This window comes from Pteropus vampyrus, unplaced genomic scaffold (assembly GCF_000151845.1).
Source record: "Pteropus vampyrus isolate Shadow unplaced genomic scaffold, Pvam_2.0 Scaffold39, whole genome shotgun sequence".
Taxonomy (NCBI): Eukaryota; Metazoa; Chordata; class Mammalia; order Chiroptera; family Pteropodidae; genus Pteropus; species Pteropus vampyrus.
The window spans coordinates 10,497,695-10,507,683 of record NW_011888820.1 but is presented as its reverse complement, the minus strand read 5'-3'; positions in this window follow the sequence as shown (position 1 = coordinate 10,507,683).

The window sequence follows — 9,989 nt, the reverse complement described above, 5'->3', positions numbered from 1 at the left end:
ATTAAGAGTCTGTAGCTCTAAGTAACCACTCCCTTCAGAACAACAGGGATGTGAGTGGATACTGATGTAAATGTTTTGTCACCCCGAATGAATCACCTCGCTGTCTTCATTCTGCTCTTTCCCCTAGTTTTTGCAATTTGGCTTGTTTGGGGCACAGCTGGGAAAATATACCGTATTTGACTTTCTATTTCTTCTGTATGAGGTTGTGACTTCCTTAGCTCTTTTAGGTTTTACTTTCAATCTGCTCTGAACAGCTATATGTCCTCCAGAAATTCAGTTACTGGCACCTCTTTCAAATTTACCACTCTGCTAAGATTTATTCTTTTTATATGTATATATGCTTTTCTGTCATTTTAGTGGGATTTTTTTTTTTTTCCTGAGGGTAAACCTTCTATTCAGTTAGCAACTAGAAAGTCCACTCTTTGTTTAAGCCTTCAATGTGTAACCAGGACTTTTCAATTTCATCGTTCCCTCTGCTGAAGAATTTAGAACAAATGTCTTAAAGGCAGGTCAGAGGTACTCTGGGCTATGCCCAAAAGGCTCTTCTCTGGTCATGATCCATCAGTCTCTCGCTAAGGCACATTTTACATGTTCTCTTCCTCAGGGTGAAAACTGGGAGATCTCTTTATTTCACCTTTTAGAGAATATAATCACGAAGGTTCAAATTTAGAACACATCTCCAAATCTACTTTACATTTATCTAAGAAAGTTTTAATACCTTCATACAACAAGGATGTTTATCTTTTCATCTCGTTTTCTGAGGTGGTTACACAAATTTGGTCTCTTTGAATTCACTTATGTTTGTGGAGCACTTTTTACTTTACCTAGAATTTCACACTGATATTTAATTTGAGCCTCTTGACAAAGATTCTCAGTAGGTATGGTATATTATCCCAATGTAGCACATGATTCAGAGAGATTATTTGCCAAATGGTACAAATGAAATATCAAACCCTGAAATTTTATCTCTGAGTACGTCTCATGTGGCTTTCTTTAATGACTGAGGTGAGCCAGTATCCTCAGATAAAAACCGATTTTAAATCTAGATGTGTATCCCTCAGGCTAGACAAGAATTAAACTAGACTATAGGGGTTGTATTCAGTATTTACTGAAAAAAAAAAAATGTGCCTGATAGTGACAGATTTTTATATCATTTTAAAAAGTCATAAAATTAATTACTTCTTTAAAAAGCTCCCCTGAGAAAAATAATTCTAAGCATGATTATAGAAATTATTGCTTTAAGATGCTTGATCATCTGCATTAACTCCATATTTCTGTCAAGGTTCCCTTTATTGGGAGAATCAGTTATCTTTTGTTGTTTTTAAAAGCATCCTCTCTCCAAGCTCAGTGGCTTAAAACAACCACCATTTATTATTGCTCCCAAGTCTATCAGTCAGCTGGGCAGTTTTGCTGATCTGCCCAGGCTGGGCTGATCTCAGCTGGGCTCCCTCAACTATCTGTGTTCAGCTTGAGTATTGATTGGGAGCTGGCTACTCTATTCATGTGTCTGATGGTTGACTGGCTGGCTGTTGGCTGGAGCAGTGTCTTTCATCATCCAGCAGGTCAACCCAAGTTTGTTCATGTGGTAGCATCAGAGTTCTGAGGAGTGAATGAAAGCTCACCAGACCTCTTGAGTCCTAGGATTAGAACTGGCAACATTTCACATTCGCTATATTTGTTGGTCAAAATAAGTCAGAAGGCCAGTCCAGCTACAAAGGGTAGAGAGCGGCAAAGTCATATTTGAAGGAGCGTGGATGCAGAGAGGAGAATAATTGGCCTCATTTTTGCAAACAATCTGCCAAATCCGTTTGTTGCTCCAAACCTCAGCTGCTGTGTGTTAGCTGCTAAAGGCTCACAGGTGCATCCCCATCCTGGTGAATTATCCTCAGCCGAAGGGGGCTGCCTTGTCCTAAGACTATGCCCCATCTTTGATGTGAGGGGAAGGAGATGCAGTTTACAGCAAATGACTGATGGACATGGCCTTTTGGCCAGCCCTCTTGTCTCAAGGGGTCAAGCTCCAGAGCCTCCCTGCGGATCAAGGCAAGTTTAGACCTAATCTGAGACCATACCTTTGTTCTGCTTTTACCATTCCCCGCTCTCTCTTTCCTTGCCCCTTCACCTGTTTTTCCCGAAGGTCACTCTCAGTAATCCACAGGTCCCAATTCCCTGATGCAGGCCCTACACCCAGGAATCCCTACTAAGAAGCATGTTTTAGGATGATATGATATTAAAAGATAGCAGACACTTAGTCATTAGTACGTATTTATAAGCATAGTAGCATATTTTTAGCTTAGTTGCAGTTTCTGTGAGATTTCAAAATGCTATTTTACACTTCAGTAAAAATAACAATGACTAATGTTTACTGAGTGCTTACCATGTATTAGGCTCTGTGTTCAATATGTAACATATATGATCTCATTTAATCCTCACCATGACCATATGAGGTAGCTATTGTTTTCAGTTTATATACTTTTAGTGTTTTCTAAATCATTTCATGTTTGGGATTTTGTTCTATTATTCTTTAGCAACAAAAGACTTCTGAGCCTGCATAAAAATAACCTTTGACACATGGCAAAAGGAAACATCTGATAAATGTCATAGACAAGACAACTTGACCTTCCTTCAACATGGAAAATCAGGCCTCTCTGGGTTTGTCATTGAACAAACATTGTCAAAGTATTGATAGAGAAACCTAATGGCTGAGGAAAATTCCAGTTCCAAACACTAAATCTTTTCAATGAAGTTAGTTGGTCAGTTTGGTGTGCAATTTTGGTTACAAAGTATCACAAAATAGGAAAGTCATTTACATGTGTATAAAACAAGTGTTGTGAACATAACAGGAAGACGAGAAATGAGTCAATAGCAACTGTTTAAATCAGTGAATCCCTCATTTCAGTAGCTGAACCAGGAAATAGGAAATCTTATAAAGGGAGGGTCAAGGAAAAGCCATCAATTCTTTGTTAGGTGTGCAGCAACACTTTGTCTTTTTCAATTTAGGTGGAAATGGCCTCAGACTCCAAGGGAAAATCCAGACAGGAAGACCAGATAAGACTGTTTGTCGTGGTGCTAAGCCAGAAACCAAAGCTTAGCTGTCGAAGATCTGTCCCCAAGGTTACACAGCTAGGAAGTGGTGCAATCGAGATTTGAACCTCGGTGCTCTGCTGCCCTAGAAATAGCAGGAAACGAAAGTGCGGACAGCGTGATGCTATGTTGAGGGAGCTTCCTGGAGAATAGCTCATACAGTCAGATTTCTTCTACGGTGAAAGCAAAAAAACTCCAACAGGTGGCATTCTATGTACCTGTCTTGATTCCACCTACCTGAGCCAAACTCCTGCAAGTTTCATTTTTAGGGGATTTCAGTTGTATTTATAAAATTAAATATATTAGTTACTCAGAAGCAAAACAGACAATTGAAAAGAAGGGGAGCTTGAGAGAGAGACTGAATAATGAATGTGTTTCTGAGCTTGGCTCATTGGATACCTCTGCTAAAACTGACAAGAAGCTGCTAAGAGGCTTAAACTTGGGAGCTTTTGTAAAGAAAGTTTCTCTGGAAAGTAAATAATTAAGAGAATTCTTAAAGTGAAAGAAACATAGCCTAATTTACCAGGAGACTGGGTACATTGTTCTATAAGAGACCAGAGATTGAAAGCTGCCACTGGGTACTCTGTGAATTCCCCTGGGGTAAGACTGATTGGCATCGAGCCCACAAGTGACCTATCTGTTTGCACACCGCACAGGAAGGGGCCACAGGAATAACTCAAGTACCCAGAGACCATTTGTTTCATCTAAGAAAAAGGCAATCGCCCCAGAGCCCCACGAATGCCTAGTCTAGTCTTAACTTTTAGTGGATTTTTATGTGTCCCAGGGTCTTGATGAAAAAGCCGACAACTGAGTTTTACAGCCATTGAGCTGATCTTTCTCTGTTCTAAGTAGGTAGCCAGGGAAAGCAGGTTGCTTCTATTTTCCAATTTGTAGGAGATACAGTAAAGAGAAAAATGAGAGAAGTGAGAGCATAAGGCAAAAAAGATTGGATGAGGTCAAAAAAGGGCAGTAGGGGCCTGGTGAGCAATCGTTGGCAGGGTGCCCAGAACAGTTTCAGGAGATGGACAGAGCCGAGAAAGAGCATTTCCTGCTTTGGAGTTAAAAAAAATCAATCCAACTATTCTCTAAGAGGTGGTCTATTCATCCTGTGCAGCATTAGGTCATTAATTTGAAAATTGCAGGTACTAATAAAAATAGCCATTTTCTCAGTACCTAGATGAATGGTCCTCTCCCTGCATCAGCCACTGCACACCTGGGTTATATTAACATTAGCTTGTGTGGGGGTAGTTTCCAGAAAGTTTTAGTCTTGGTGAAAGCTTGAGCATTCTTTTGCTTCTCTAAAACTACTCCTATATTTCCTATCTACTCTTTCTCTCAGCCCACGCCTATCTTTGATAGAAAATAAGGGGTAATCACCACATAGGTTATAAAGGAAGCAGCATTTTTTTCATAGTCATAATTATTCTAGAATTAACAAAAGCCTTTTGTCATAGAATCCAAAAATGGCTTTATGTTTTCTCTGCCCTTTACCACTCATCAGTTCCTCTCATCAACAGTACTTACAAGTTTTCAAGCTCCACTCTATCAGTCTGGCTGGCTTTCCTTCAGGAAGTTGATAATTCTTGCTTTCTCTTTTCAATTCGCCAGCCCAAGAAACCTTGGACTTGGAAGGTTTTGCCTTACATATCCAGATGTGTTACTCTGAATTGTTTTTTGAGTAAATTTTTCCTGATGCTTATACAACCTACAATAACGATAGTCCTTTGAACTCTGAGCAGGTGTGTGGCTTTATGGCCCAATATTTTAAGATAGACTTTGTTTTAATCTTCAGTTAAGCCTCTTTATACAAACAGCTGCCAAGAGAACAAATGCAATTCACTTACAAGTTGTTTGTCTAGTTAACAGTAAGTACGCAGTTTCCTGCTCACACAAAGGATTTTCTTGTGTTTCAAATCTCTGACCAAGAGGACATTGGCTTGGATTTTTATAGGGAATTTACAACTTTAATTATCTATAGTGCTCTGTACACCAGGATGTGAGGTGACTTAGCAAGCAGCTGGTTAGCACCAAACAAGTATATTGCTGGAGTTTCTGAAAAGGACCTTTGTGTGTGTGAAGCACGAAAGCATCACAATGGGTCTGCATGGAAACAGAGGTTCAGTGCGCAGTGAAAAGCATCAGGAAGTTGGAGGATGGCACAGAGGAAAGGAAAAGGAAAGCTTTATTGTCAAGATAAAATTAAGACAAGGGTTTGCAGATGGTCCATTTCTCTCAGGTTTTGTGTTCCGTTTTTTTGCTTTGTTTTCTTCCATGTATTTCTTCCTTTTTCTGTAAGAAACATGAAAACATTCATATTAAAAGTATTTCCAAAGAGCTTCTTGAGTCTTAAGGTCCATGGCAGGATCGGACTATTGTTGGAAGATGAATGGTACGCAGCATTTGTACCTGAAGCCTGGCAACCGGAGGCCTGCATGCTGTCGAGAGATGGTATCTTGGGAGCACTGCTGATGTGTGCCTGTTGTATAATGCAGATACTTTCTTGTAATGGTGTAACCTCTCGCCCCCAGTAAATGAATTGATGTACTTTGTCCTTTATGCCAGGCTCTTTAACTCTCTTTTCTTCACCTGTTTACCTGGAGATTTCTCTTCAGCCTGGAGAAGTTAGATACTAAGTTGCATGTTGCCTTGGGGAAAGGTAGCTGTTATGGAACCTGAATAACAAAGGTAGCATATTCTGGGTTCTTACGTTCAAAGCTGCTGGTTTAGATGGAAGACAGAAGAATTCATAAGCATCCTTGTAGAACCAGTTTCTCCTGTGGTCAAGTCTGGAAGAAGGTAGACATGAATATGTGTGCAGTTTGGAAAATAGAAACTTATAACCAGGATTTGGACTAGGGGATAGTGATTCTCAGGGAAATGACCCCTCCCTCCTATGCCATTCTGATGTGACAGCTGGTGGGTATTGATGAGAACTGGTGGCACAGTGTATGTAGGCAGTAGGGGGCAGAGACAGTTTCCTCAACTTTATGTGAACTTGAAGTTGTAGGCGAAGGCACTCAAAAGTCCCCCAAACAGGTCACTGATGTAAGCTGAGTGAAGCCACTGGGCTTTATAGTTCTTGTGGCAGGAATGAGGGATTACATAAAGGGTCCCCAACCCCTGGGCCGTGAACCGGTACCAGTCCAAAGCCTGTTAGGAAGTGGTCCTCACAGCAAGAGTGAGTGGTGGACAAGTTGCAACTGCTCCTTAGCACTACTAGCATCATCGCCTCCGCTCCACCTCAGATCATCAAGCATTAGATTCTCATAGGAGTACCAGTCTCTGGTACCAAAAAGATTGGGGACCACTGGGTTACATCACCACCAGGGGATTGAAACCACATGTTAGCAGATGGATGTCAAGGTACTATATGGGAGCCAGGTCAAAATCTGCAGCCCCTCCAAGCGCCACGGGAATAAGATAGGATGAGTCACACTGGAGTGGGAGGCCAGCATGGACCTGACACAGAAATAAACACCTCCTGCTGGCTGCTAAAGGATTGCCATCTGCTTCCATCCTCTCAGAGCTTATTAGCATCAAATCCAGGACGAGGATAAAGAAGAAACATTCTCGAGAAGACTGACTTTATTTTTCTATTAAATTTTTTATTTGAGATAGTTGTAGATTCACATGATGTTATAAGAAATAATACAGAGAGATACTGTATATCCTTTACCCAGTCTTCCCAATGGCCATAGCTTGCAAAACTGCAGTATAATATCAAAACCAGGATGCTGACACTGATACCGAACATTTCCATCACCACGAGAATCCCTCATGTTGCCCTTTTATACCTACCCTTTCCTCTTAACCTTTAACATCTGGCATATACTAATCTGTTTTCTATTTCTATTATTTTCCTTCTCTGTGAAAGTCTTCATTTCTCCTTCACCTTTGAAGAATAATGTTGATGATATAAAATTCTATATTGGCGGCGTTTTCATTCAATTCTTTATATATTTCACTCTACTTTCTTCTCGCTTGCTTGGTTTCTGACAAGTCCAATATAATTCTTAGCCTTGTTTTTCTATAGGGAAGATTTTTTTTCTTTTGGCTTCATTCAAGATTTTCTGTTTGATTGCTTTTTGAAGCTTGACTACAATATGCATAAGAGAGAGAGAGTGTGTGTGTGTGTGTGTGTGTGTGTGTGTGTGTGTTGCATTTATCTATACTCTGAGCTTCCTGGATCTGTGATTTGGTGTCTATCATTAATTTTGGTAAGTTCTCAGCAATTATTACTTCAAATATTTTAAAATTGTTCAGTTATTCTAATTTCTTTGTCTTTACATATAAATTTTAGAATATTATTTTTTTGTAACTCTAAAAAGTCTTGCTGAGATTTGGTAAGAATTGTGTTAACCTGTATATTAATTTGGAAAGAGTTGATGTCTACTATGTTGAGTCTTTCAATCCATGAACACAATATGTTTCTCCATCTATTTAGATCTTCTTTTATTTTTTTATTAGCATTTTACAATTTTCAGTATATGTCCTGTACATGTTTTGTTAGATTTACGATGAGAAATTTTTTAAAAATTAAAAAATTAAAGTGACATAAATGGCAATGCACTTTTTATGTCAATGTTTCATTATACATTCATTGCTACTACATAGAAATACAATTAATTTAATTTTTGTATTTTTATTTTATGTCTTGATACCTTGCTGAATTCCTTTATTAATATTAGATTTTTTTTGGTAGATCCTTGAGATTTTTAAAACTCTTCAAATAAGGATAGTTTTATTTCTTCCTTTTCAATCTGTATGCTTATATTTCCTTTCCTGCCTTATTGCACTGGCTATAACTTCCAGTACTATGTTGAATGAGAGTGATGAGACTGAACAGCCTTGCCTCGTTCCCAATCTTAGGGGGGGAAATATTCAGTGTCTCTTTATTAACTATAATGTTACCTGTAAGTTTTTTTTGTAGATGCTTTTCATCAAGAGAATAAGTTCTTCATCAGAGAATAAACTGATGTTTATTCTCTTTATCACAATTTTTTTCTTTATCACAATTTCTCCGAGAGTATTTTATCATAAATGGGTATTGAATTTTGTCAAATGCTTTTTCCTCATCAGTTGATATGGTTATGTGATTTTAGTTTTTTAGCTTAATATGGTAGATTCTATTGTTTGGGTTTTGAATATTGCACCAATCTTGCATCCCTAGAATAAATTTCATTAGGTCATAATGTATAATTATTCTTCATTATTGCTGAATACTATATTGCTAATATTTTGTTAAGGATTTTTGAGTTTGTATTTATGAGGGACATTGGTCTTAGTTTTCTTTGTCTGATTTTGACATTGGGATAATATTAACTTTATAAAATGAGTTGGAAAGTGTTCTCTCCTTGCGATGGTTAATTTCATGTGTCAACTTAGCTAAACTACAGTACCCAGATATTTAGTCAAACATTATTCTAGATGTTTCCGTGAAAGTATTTTTTAAATGAGATTAACACTTAAATCAGCAGACTTTGGGTAAAGCAGATTACCCTTCATAATATGGGCGGCCCTCATCCAAGCAGTTGAAGGTCTTAATAGAAAAAGACTGACTTCCCCTAAAGGAGGGGAATTCTGTCAGTTGACAGACTTTGGACTTAAACTGCAACATTAACTCTTCCCTGGGTCTCCAAGTCACCAGCCTACCCTGAAGATTTTGGACTTGCCAGCCTCCACAATTACATGAATCAGTTCTTTAAAATATCCCCTCTCCCACTTCCCCAACCACATCAGACTTAAAATCTTCTGTACCAGTTTATATTCCCACCCACAGTACACAACAGTTCCCTTTTCAACAGATCCTCTCCAACACTTATTATTTCTTGTCTTTTTGGTGATGGCCATTCTAATGGGTGTGAGGTAGTATCTCATTGTGGTTTTGATTCACATTTCTCTGATGATTAGTGATGCTGAGCATTTTTTCATGTACTTCTTGGCTATCTGTATGTCTTATTTGGAAAAATGTCTATTTAGATCCTCTTCTGCCCACTTTTTAATCAGATTTTTTTTTTTTTTTGCTATTGAGTTAAGAGTTCTTCATGTATTTTGGATATTAGCTCCTTCTCAGATATGTGATTTGCAAGTATTTTCTCCCATTTAGTAGGTTGCTTTTCATTTTGTTGCTGTTTCCTTGGCTGTGCAGGAGCTTTTAAGTTTGATGTCCCACTTATTTATTAAATGCTTTTAAATGATCATTTTCTTAATCATGTGTGAATTATTTTCAACGTGAAAAGTACATTAGTGCCATTTCATTATCCAACTTACTCTGATTCTGTAAAATTCTTCAAAGAAATGTAATAGAATGAAAAGTCTCATGGAGTGCTCTCCAACTGGGAGAAAAATTAAGTTGCTTATTTTATAAAGCTGCCATAATACTCCCTTTAGTCCAATAAGCCTTAGGTTACCAGGAAGAATGAAGAAGCATCTGTAAGCAACTATAATATGTAAGACATGTGCTTTCCCAAGATGTCTCACTTTGGGGAACATTCAACTTTATTCTGGTGAAAATTCCACCGAACTCACCTTATAACAAACCTATCACTAGTGCTGGCTAGAAATAATGCAAAACATTAAACTCTGTTTTCCTATGCCTGGGGAAGTACAAGGTTTAGACTGATAGTTCCCTGTTCAGTCTTTATTATGAATCTACTCAAGACGCATCTAGAACAACTATAATTTGATCAAACTAAAGACACTTCTGAAACAACTATAATTTAATCAAACATAAAATACAAACTATAGTAGTACCAAGAAAAAAATTATGTCTCTATTTTCCACTTAGTAACAGAATTTTTCATTACATCTAAGGATTTATTACTCCTTTAGAGAGTTTATTAAAGCAATAGAACATTTGTGTATTGAGACTTAAAACTCTTAAAGATTCACTATACATTTTCCTGGGG